The following is an 11,556-nucleotide window of genomic DNA, read 5'->3' as shown; positions in this document are numbered from 1 at the left end:
ACTAGTCCTGTGAACACCTGCGCTTTGGAGCACTCAGAGTCATCAACGCTAATCATCCACAGCTTGCACAGGAATCTGCTGAACTTCCTTTTCACTTGACTTCATTTCCCTGCCTGTTGCTGCATTGTTTTCCCTTGTGTTTCCTCCTCCACATACTTATTTTCTGTTCACACGCATATGTATTCTCTCTTGTAAGAGGCTACTCTGCCCTCCTGATTGAATATTGATTGTACTGCACAGTTTAAATGGCCAACCCCCCTTGTTTGTTTTAAATCGCCTTTCCCTTTCAAACTTCACTAAATGGGTTCCCATGTGTTTGGAAGCAGCTCAATCCTCACCTGCTCATATTTGGACCCATCAGAGGCTATTAGCATCCCAAAGGCTGTCTCCACTCTCCCCAGGACATGCAGCTGCTATCTGCACTCCACTTGCTGGAAACACAATATTCATGAAGATAACATTAGATTTAGCCCCTGTTTACTTAGTGCTGACAACAGGACCATTATACTGTATCTAGAACAGTCAGGGTCCCTGGTGGCTCATGGCCAGTCTATCTATAGACAGCATAGGTGGTTTAGGATTTCCTTAAGTAGATCATGGTGCAGTGGAGTGGTGTGAACCTGTGACAGTGGTGATATTGTGGAGTTGCAATATAGGAGCTGTATGTTGCAACTGCTGGCTTATCAGGTATACAGGTAGCGGAAGTTTGGCCATTGTGAAGTTTCTCTGCGTAAAGATACTCACAGTAATGAATGATGAGTTGTGTTTGTTTGGCAGTGTATGAAACTGATAGAAAAGTAATTACAAATGTCCTTTGACACAACATCTCAGTAAAAGGTTTGGAGTGAGTAACCAATGTGTCAGAGGATCAGAGAAAACAATAGCCTCGCTATTATCATCTGGCAAGCGTTCTGTATAGGAGAGCACATGTTCTGTATGACGACCACTGTTCTTACACACATTAGAGGCTCTAGGCAAGGGTTAAAACAGGAAATGATAGGGGCTTTATCTTGGCCAAACATTGCTTCTGATAAAACTATGATGAGTAATTTGTAAATGGGAAAGATGCCATACCTCCCTGTGGTTCCTTTCATCCTTTGTGACTCAACAAACATCTCTCATTTTGTATTATGGTGGTGGATGTGGTGGAAGGCTACATGGATGGTTGACTTCCTGGGAGTCAAGAGTGAGGATGTTTGGTAAGGTGTGTTTAACAATACATGTTCTTATTCAAAGAAGCTCACATCTGCCAAACAAATCATTCTTAGATATTTACAGCCACTCTACCGCTGTACAAAGCCTCACATAATTTACTCATTATACTGTATATATTGAGTAAATTATGTGAGGCTAAACTAAATTGGATTAATCCATAAGCTAAATATAGTAGACAACACAAACAGGAGCCTGAGATGTTTCCATTGTCTGTAGGGAGTTCAGGGAGCTTGAGCACACACAAAGCTATTTATCTATTTATTTGTATTCGAAGGCCATGGAACTTCAGTAGCAACGCGCATGCCCCGCTCATCTGAGGATCTGTCTTTTTCCTGTGTTTGAATGGTGCAAAATCCCCTTGTCACTTAACTCTAGCTGGATTGATTGCTTTCATTTTACTCCTGCAAGTCTTTCATACTCATGTTTGTGCCTGTAGTTTTTTCCTGTTAATGTTACGACCGCGGAAATGTTTGTAATGACTTGTCAAACACACCCCGGTAATGGCTTCAATGGAATACAATAGCTGTGTTCGAATACTCATACTAACTGCACTAACCGTACTATTTGTGATGTGAATTGAGTATATAGAATGCTTATTGGTCATAGTATGGATATAGTTAGTATGCCAAAAGTTCCCGGATGTTGTACTAAATTTGCCAAAATACGAAGTATACATGCAGTGGACACTATTTCAGGTGCTTTTAGGGCCCATAATGCAATTATTCCGAAAATGGGCGTGCAGCCGAAGTCCGACGAGGGCGGATACAAATTCATTGCTTTAACTAATTATGACACATGTTAAGAAAATGTTGAGCAATGTAATAAAGTAATGACTTTTCAAATAAGTTACGTTACACGTTATGTTGGCTGACAATTTGTTAGCTATGCTATCCTTACGAACCACATAGCTAGCATTACAGCAGTATGTACCGGTATGTTAGCTAGTTACCTAACATTAGTTGGCTACTAATACATCGAACTTGCCAGGCAGTATATTAACTATCTGCTATCTAACTAACTACCCAATGTTTATTGACTTGATTATTCACATCATTCTTAGCTAAGTCGTATAATCGTGTGATCTCCCGAGTGGCGCAGTGGTCTAAGGCACTGCATCGCAGTGCTAGCTGTGCCACTAGAGATCCTGGTTCGAATCCAGGCTCTGTCGTAGCCGGCCGCGACCGGGAGACCCATGGGGCGGCGCACAATTGGCCCAGCGTCGTCCAGGGTAGGGGAGGGAATGGCCGGCAGGGGATGTAGCTCAGTTGGTAGAGCATGGCGTTTGCAACGCCAGGGTTGTGGGTTCGATAAAATAATGTATGTGCTTAACTGTAAGTCGCTCTGGATAAGAGCGTCTGCTAAATGACTAAAATGTAAATGTAAATGTTGTGCGTTTCAATGGACATTGTTAATTCTGGCTATCTACTCCGATTTCAGAGCACTCTCGCGCAGAATAACTGATGAATTTATGATCAACACCTGTTGAGTATGGCCGGCGTCAGTAAACGTTGGCAAATAAAAGCGTATTTAAATTGTTGCCAGCAGCACAGTTACAGTCACCAATGCTCTGGAAAACATTAAATCAGCCTAACCAGCTCTGCTAGGGCGAGTAAAATGGTCAGAGTGAGGTGTTCTCTCATTTGTGTCTGGAAGTAGCTAGCCAACGTTAGCCAGTTAGTTTGGGTGCTTGACTGCCATTGAACGCTCGGATCAACCCTACTCCTCCGCCAGAGCGTCTAGTGTGCGCTCTGAACGCTCCGAGAGCGAAACACTCTGAATTTACGAACGGACAATCTGATAACGCTCTGGATTTACGAACGCCCAGAGCGCACTCTGGCACTCCAGATTGAATTTACTAACACCCCCGAAATCTTAAAATGTTTAGCTAGTCATTTGTTACGGAAACAAGCTAGCAAGAGGTTGCATAGCAACAGCATCAACTTCCGGTAGACAGATTAAGCTCTAGTACTCTCAACTGAAACGATACCGTTCGTTTATAGTATACTAAAATGAACTAATAGTATGTAGTATATACTCATTAAGTATGTAGTATACAGTATTGTAGCGACCCGCACAGACAGCTGTGTGTTATGTGTTAGGCTAGTAGATGGTTGTGTTGTACCTACCAGTACCCAGTGTTCGCGGGGTCCGACATGTCAATCAACCTGCTATCTGCCAATCACGGGAATGCCTGGAATGTTCTGATGCCGGGCATCCTGGCGGTTGGCGGAGTGGCGTGGAGGGGGGTTGGGCAGGGGGATGGAGCATTGGAAGTTAAGACCAGGTTTAGCCTTTGTTCTCTCTTTTGACGTCTGGACTTCACAAGAGAAGGTCACGATTGGCTTGTGGGTTATCTTTCATTTATTTGGCGTGGGCTACGGCCAAACAGTAGCCTGTGTAAAGTTGGTTTAATAAACCGTCCATTCGTAAACTCAATCCTCTGTCTGGACAGTTGTTCTTTTATGATCTAGTCAGGTCATTACAGTATGTTAGTATGGGTATTCGAACACAGCTAATGTCTTTCCGTTGCATCTATAAGAACGCTGAAGCTTTGTCAGGGATTTAACGCATCTTCTCGACACTTACATACAAAAAAGAGATGAAAGATAACTTTATTTCGATGGGGTGTTCATTGTTTGTGGAATAAAATAAAATAAAGTAATCATGTAATACAGTTTAAATGTTTACAAATGAGATGTGCTGAAATAAAAGAAACTTCCGAAAATGAATACTCGGATTATAGTGATATTATGTCTAATCTCGCAAACAATGTAACGTATGTATAGATACAGTAGGTGTAATCTAGACCCAAGTGTGTTGATTTTTTATCCGAGGATATCCTGCTATTGACACACTTGTTGAATTATGCAATAGAACGTGACAACAACAGTAATTAATGAGGCAGTCTAGACAGCACAGGTGAGTGCAGGTAGGCCTAGACATAGCACGTTTTTTGGTGGTTGCAGCCCTGTTCCACCTCTTTATGTTAATTTATTCATATCTGCAAATACATTCTAAGAAGAAAAATGTGACATTTGACAATAAATTGAATACCTGAATTCCCACCCAAATCCCTGAACTCCATTTATTATTTGTCCATGCCATTAAAATGTTTTATGTGCTATATGTCAGTCAATATCTTCATCCATTGTCCAACTGTTGCATTTATTAGAATTGTTTAAAAAAACCTTTTAACAATTTTGATGGCCGTTGCTAACTTCAGTACATTTCTGAATGCTTCTTCTGATATTGCTGATAGTGAATTATTTTTGATAGTGAAGGCTAGGACAACTACAATAAGAACATAAACTTATTTAACACAGACCTGCAGATGTCCTCAACAATTTATTCTATTTTTTTTTTGGCAAGCCTTACTTACAAAGGCCTTCCTAAGTAATACCATCCATCAAATATATGACTAGACACTATGAAGCCCAAATTAACAATATAATTTGTGGTAGCCGAGGAATTAAAAGCTACTTTTGACATGTCTAGCACAGGGGAGAGATATATTTAGTTCCAATGAATTGAAGTAGTGTTCAGTGTTCTCTCTGTGGGGCAGTTCAGATCTACCTGATTCTAGGGTTGCTATTAGCAGCACTAATAAAGGCCAGATTGTGGGAAAACTGGTTGTTAATGTGACCCGGCTGTGTACTCGCTGACAGACATTCCCACCAGCGGTGGAGGACAGAGTGGCTGCTCTATTTTCCTTTCCACAGGAAAAATGGCATCAGCTCCCACAGAGCTGCAGACTCTTTACCTGCTCTATTTTCCCCTGGGAGGTTTAATAACCTCTTTATCTTGATATCAACTAGTACATTACATTCACTGACTCCCAGAATTAACAAGAGGCCTTGGCCTTTCATTGGCTCCTGCAGCATGTAACTTAGCAAATATTCATTCAAATGTGCATTAGTCGTCTGGCATGAATGCACAAAGTCCATGTGTTATGTGATATCTGTACGTTTAGTTTCCTGTGAAATAAAACCCATAACGTTTTTTTTCTTCCATTCTGCCTTTGATGGCTCCTGTCAGTGTAGGTGTGATATTTCCAAAACATCTCAGAAATTGCAGGTATTAGCCTAATTAGATTTCCAGGTTGAGATGTAGATTCATGTGGGTTTCAGCTGTATACTTTCATTCTGTCGCTAATCCCAATTGGCAGATCAAACAGAGAAGCCTGTGAGGGGAGCATCCTCTGAGGCTCAACAGTGGCCACTCTAACTCGTGCTGCATCTAGTTAGACAATTTCCACCTAAATTATATTTTCAACCCTCTAATTAACATCCAGCTCTTTAGCTTGAAGCCGAAGACACAACAGGAGTGCCTTCTTTGGAACATGCCGGCCTCCAACCCTCTCTATTAATGAAACAAGCGTGAGACCGTCTACTTCAAGCTGCTGCTGAGCTACTGCATGACGGGCAATTTCTCCCGGGCCTGCTTGGTGCCAAAGCAGCGGGTGAGGGGTGGGAAAACAGCAGCCTGGGCAGTGTTGGCACACAGCCGTATGTAGCATCCTGCCCATTAAGATAAAAAGGCCTTGCCCCTCACCCCTGTGCCATAAAAAACAACTCTACCCCCAACCACTTTGCTAATGATTGCTGTTTTATCCCTTTTGTCCCTAGAACCCCTCTCAAGAATCTTTATTTGAACCATATTTTAGCAACACAGAATCCAGTGAGAATCCAGTGAGAGACTGTTCTTTTATTCATAATGAGAATAAGCATAGCCGTCAAATCCATTTGTGTCCCAGTGATTTTGAATAGCACCCAGCATACTACATAGAAATTCAGCATGAGGCCTGAGCCCTTATTACCTCAGAAGGCATTTAGAAATGGGTTGAACTGTCTGACCTTAACTGTCCCGCTTCCTTCAAAATAAGCAAAATGACAAGAACATCACATTGCAGTATACAGTCATGGTCTAAAGTTTTGAGAATGACACAAATATTAATTTTCACACGTCTGCTGCCTCAGTTTTTATGATGGCAATTTGCATATACTCCAGAATGTTATGAAGAGTGATCAGATTAATTGCAATGAATTGCAAAGTCCCTCTTTGCCATGAAAATGAATTAATCCCCCCAAAACTATTCCACTGCATTTCAGCCCTGCCACAAAAGGACCAGCTGACATCATGTCAGTGATTCTCTCATTAACACAGGTGAGAGTATTGACGAGGACAAGGCTGGAGATCACTCTGTCATGCTGATTGAGTTAGAACAACAGACTGGAAGCTTTAAAAGGAGGGTGGTGCTTGAAATCATTGTTCTTCCTCTGTTAACCATGGTTACCTGCAAGGAAACACGTGCCGTCATCATTGCTTTGCACAAAAACGGCTTCACAGGCAAGGATATTGCTGCTAGTAAGATTGCACCTAAATCAACCATTTATCGGATCATCAAGAACTTCAAGGAGAGAGGTTCAATTGTTGTGAAGAAGGCTTCAGGGTGCCCAAAAAAGTCCAGCAAGCACCAGGACCGTCTCCTAATGTTGATTCAGCTGCGGGATCGGGGCACCACCAGTGCAGAGCTTGCTCAGGAATGGCAGCAGGCAGGTGTGAGTGCATCTGCACGCACAGTGAGGCGAAGACTTTTGGAGGATGGCCTGGTGTCAAGAAGGGCAGCGAGGAAGCCACTTCTCTCCAGGAAAAACATCAGAGACAGACTGATATTCTGCAAAAGGTACAGGGATTGGACTGCTGAGGACTGGGGTAAAGTAATTTTCTCTGATGAATCCCCTTTCCGATTGTTTGGGGCATCCGGAAAAAAGCTTGTCCGGAGAAGACAAGGTGAGCGCCACCATCAGTCCTGTGTCATGCCAACAGTAAAGCATCCTGAGACCATTCATGTGTGGGGTTGCTTCTCAGCCAAGGGAGTGGGCTCACTCACAATTCTGCCTAAGAACACAGCCATGAATAAAGAATGGTACCAACACATCCTCCGAGAGCAACTTCTCCCAACCATCCAAGAACAGTTTGGTGATGAACAATGCCTTTTCCAGCATGATGGAGCACCTTGCCATAAGGCAAAAGTGATAACTATGTGACTCAGGGAACAAAACATCGACATTTTGGGTCCATGGCCAGGAAACTCCCCAGACCTTAATCCCATTAAGAACTTGTGGTCAATCCTCAAGAGGCGGGTGGACAAACAAAAACCCACAAATTCTGACAAACTCCAAGCATAGATTATTCAAGAATGGGCTGCCATCAGTCAGGATGTGGCCCAGAAGTTAATTGACAGCATGCCAGGGCGGATTGCAGAGGTCAACACAAGGGTCAACACTGCAAATATTGACTCTTTGTATAAAATTAATGTAATTGTCAATAAAAGCCTTTAACACTTATGGAATGCTTGTAATTATACTTCAGTATACCATAGTAACATCTGACAAAAATATCTAAAAACACTGAACCAGCAAACTTTGTGAAGACCAATACTTGTGTCATTCTCAAAACTTTTGACCACGACTGTACACTAAAACGGCAGGGAGCTAAAACCCAAGGTCTGGCGCAAACCCAACACCTCTCATCACCCCGAGAACAACATCCCCACAGTGAAGCATGATGGTGGCAGCATCACGCTGTGGGGATGTTTTTCATCGGCAGGAACTGGGAAAATGGTCAGAATTGAAGGAATGATGGATGGCGCTAAATACAGGGAAATCCTTGAGGGAAACCTGTTTCAGTCTTCCAGAGATTTGAGACTGGGACGGAGGTTCACCTTCCAGCAGGACAATGACCCTAAGCATACTGCTAAAGCAACACTTGAGTGGTTTAAGGGGAATCATTTAAATGTCTTGGAATGTCCTAGTCAAATCCCAGACCTCAATCCAATTGAGAATCTGTGGTATGACTTAAAGATTGCTGTACACCAGCGGAACCCATCCAACTTGAAGGAGCTGGAGCAGTTTTGCCTTGAAGAATGGGCAAAAATCCCAGTGGCTAGATGTGCCAAGCTTATAGAGACATACTCCAAGAGACTTGCAGCCGTAATTGCTGCAAAAGGTGGCTCTACAAAGTATTGACTTTGGGGGGGGTGAATAGTTATGCACGCTCAAGTTTCTGTTTTTGTCTTATTTCTTGTTTGTTTCACAATAAATAATATTTTGCATCTTCAAAGTTGTAGGCATGTTGTGTAAATCAAATGACACAACCCCCCAAAAAATCCAATTTAATTCCAGGTTGAAAGGCAACAAAATAGGAAAAATGCCAAGGGGATGAATACTTTCGCAAGCCACTGTAATTCTGTACAAGCAATGGTTTTGATTTTTGATACTCCAGTACCTGGGGACATTAATTTACCGTAACATGTTACTCTTAAATCTCTTCTATGAAAAGATAGCTGCCTAATACTCCCACAAACACTTTACAACAATAATTTACAATGATCCACTGTCTTGAGAGTCCATGATAGTGTAATTGAGGTTCTTATTAGAACCAGCATCCCGCTCAGCAGGACAATGTACTTTATCATAATAATCTCAATGAAAGAGCATCTGCCTTTCACGCTGCTACTACTTGGTAAACTACCTAGTTATGTGAAGGCCATTTGCTGTAAATGGATCCATCATTTGAAATGGCTTTACTGTAATTCAAGAACAGATTGTTCTGTCGTTACTGCTGTTTCTACTCCTGTTGTTTTGCTAATCCTACGATAAAACTTTTAAAAAATGTTACATTGGACTAAATGATAGAAGTTGTCGGAAACTGATTTCTCCCTCATAGTGAATCAACTGAATTTGGGAGAGCTAGTTGAGTGTTGGATTTATGATGTAACAAAAATTATAAAGTTGCACACAGGTCACAGTACACTGCCGTGTTACAAGACTCTGTTCAGGGTAATTACATTTTATAGACCTTTTTTGCTTGAAGACTGGAGTTGGAAAGTAAAGATCCTAGCCCCTGCTGTGTAGTGTGTGTGTGTGTGTGTGTGTGTGTGTGTTTGTGTGTGTGAGAGAAAGAGAGTTGTTGAGCGAGAGAGAGAGCAAGAGAGAGAGAAGGAGGTGCAAATACCAAGCATGGTAACTTGTCTACTAATTTGACTATTAGGCCATTTAAATTTGTCTGTTAGGTCTGGCTAGACACACTGTCTTGATATTACTGGACAATGGAGGATCCTTTCAGGGAATTATTTTTGGAAAATTGTCTCATTAAAATAAGAACAATAAACATTAAAGTGTGGGCTGCAGAACATCAGGCATGGAGAGTGGTGTGGTGTGGGATACAGTCTGTGGAGGGCCAGAGTACAACCCTGGAAGCCATAAATTAGGGTAGCTTTACTTCAAGGAATATTTAATAGTGAGTGAGTTCCTTTGGTGAGTAAATGAGGGTTCCGTTTCTGTACATACTATAAACATCACAATTTATTTAATTGAATAAAACTGTTTTGTGGACATCATTGTGAGAACTCTCTCTGCTTCAGGGATGGGCATAATTCCCCAGATTATAATCAAATGTGCACTTAAAAATCAATCGAGGTCTTTTTGCCGGAGGTTATCGTTATATGAATAAAAACACCCAGGTGTTCCCAAATGTACTTGTATGTGATTCTTCTGCTAACATCTCATCTCATCTCCATCTGCTCCATTTACAACAATTTAGGTGAATGTTCAGGGCAGAACTGCCAGTCTATAGGCACAAGGACACATAACAAAAACTCTCAAATTTGATTAAACAATTAATATTTATTCTGTAGCCCTTTCCTGCAGTCTTTGGCCTCATGGGTAGAATGTTATTACTATTTGTTATAATTTCATCATTAATAAAGATATTTATTTATTTTTACGACGAAAATCCAGTGTTTCTATGTCAAACAGTTTTGTTATATTTCAGTCTTCTGTGATGTATATAAAGTGTAATATTGGGATGCAAACTCAAAATGGAATACATTTAAACTCAATATCTCTATATGGTCCAGGTGTCTTCTTTTTTTAAGCCCATAACCATGTGTGTGAGGTGTATACTTTTGTTTCAAAGTAGATTTTTTAAAGACTACCAAGAATCTCTCTGTGTGACCCTGATTTAGCACACTGCAGTAAAATGTTAAAAGGATATCCTCCTTTTCCATGTCTCCTTTTAAGAAATTACCAGATTTTTTTCTCAAGGCATATCATTTAGGTATCCAGTATATGATTTAAAAATATACTAAATACTGTACATGGAGAGTACACCGTGGGTGGCTAGTTGAAGAAATAACTTCAGCCTTGAACCAATATTTCAGTTGGATCTCTCATGCTCTCTTCTGAAAATAATTAGCTTAATAATTTTTTTAAACGATTTTGTAATATGCTTATATCATTGTAGTAAGTCACAATATTTGGTTTCCAAATTCAGGGACTTGTATATTGCATGGCATAATATTTGAGTTTATGAGTTTTATTTTGGTTGTGTTTGGCCTGAGTGGCGGACATGATTTGGCAGAACATGTTGTAATAACTTAGAGTTCTCTGTAAATATGTGTTTCCATGACCTTAGGAATTGTCCAGGGAGCCTCTGAAGGAAGAGCAGAGACATATTAGTACTACATACATCAAATATAGCGATGGTAGCACAATGCATACAACCACAGAGGAGCGACTTGAGCTATACTTGAGTTATGTGGGTTTACAAAGCATGGCCTTGTCTAACCAATGTACCAAGTATCAAGCTACTATTATCACACTGTACTCATGAATGTGCTCTTTGAATGCGAGGATCCTTATGGAGTTCGAGAAGAGTGCATCAACAGATGTGGTCCTCTCCTCTGGGTCTTCAGGGCTACAGTGTACCTGAAGTGCACTTCTCTAACACCCCCGTGTCCTGGCTGTCCTGGTGTGTGCAGCCCCCTCTCATCCTGATCCTGCCGTGGCACAGTGGACTAGTCCCAATCCCCTGGGAGGAAGAGGAATGTTTTCCCAGGGAAGCTCCACTCCAAAGAACCCATCCCTTACATAAATAAGACATCACTATGGATTAATGACGTTTTTCCCACACAGAAAAGCTAACAGTACAGTGTGTCCTACAGTACACAATGTTCTTGACTGTGTGTGCACCACCATGTGTGTCTTTTCTCTGTGTCTGGAGTTAGAACCTCTCCATCCCTCTCCTGTCATAGGGTTTATTATTATACTTTTTTTGCCATTATCATGTATCATCCAGGCAATATATATACTCAGCTACTTTTTCAGTGGTTTGTAGATCCGTATAGTATTTCCTATACAATATTACTTGCTGGAGGGTTAAGGAATTGATATGCGTAACGCATTGTTACTGTAGGATGCCTGATCAGAGAGATAAGCATTATACTCTATGGGGCCAATTCCGATTTAAGAAATGTATGCCTTTCCTACACACCTTTCT

Source organism: Coregonus clupeaformis, chromosome 16 (assembly GCF_020615455.1).
Source record: "Coregonus clupeaformis isolate EN_2021a chromosome 16, ASM2061545v1, whole genome shotgun sequence".
NCBI lineage: Eukaryota > Metazoa > Chordata > Actinopteri > Salmoniformes > Salmonidae > Coregonus > Coregonus clupeaformis.
Note: the sequence above shows the minus strand (reverse complement) of the source record.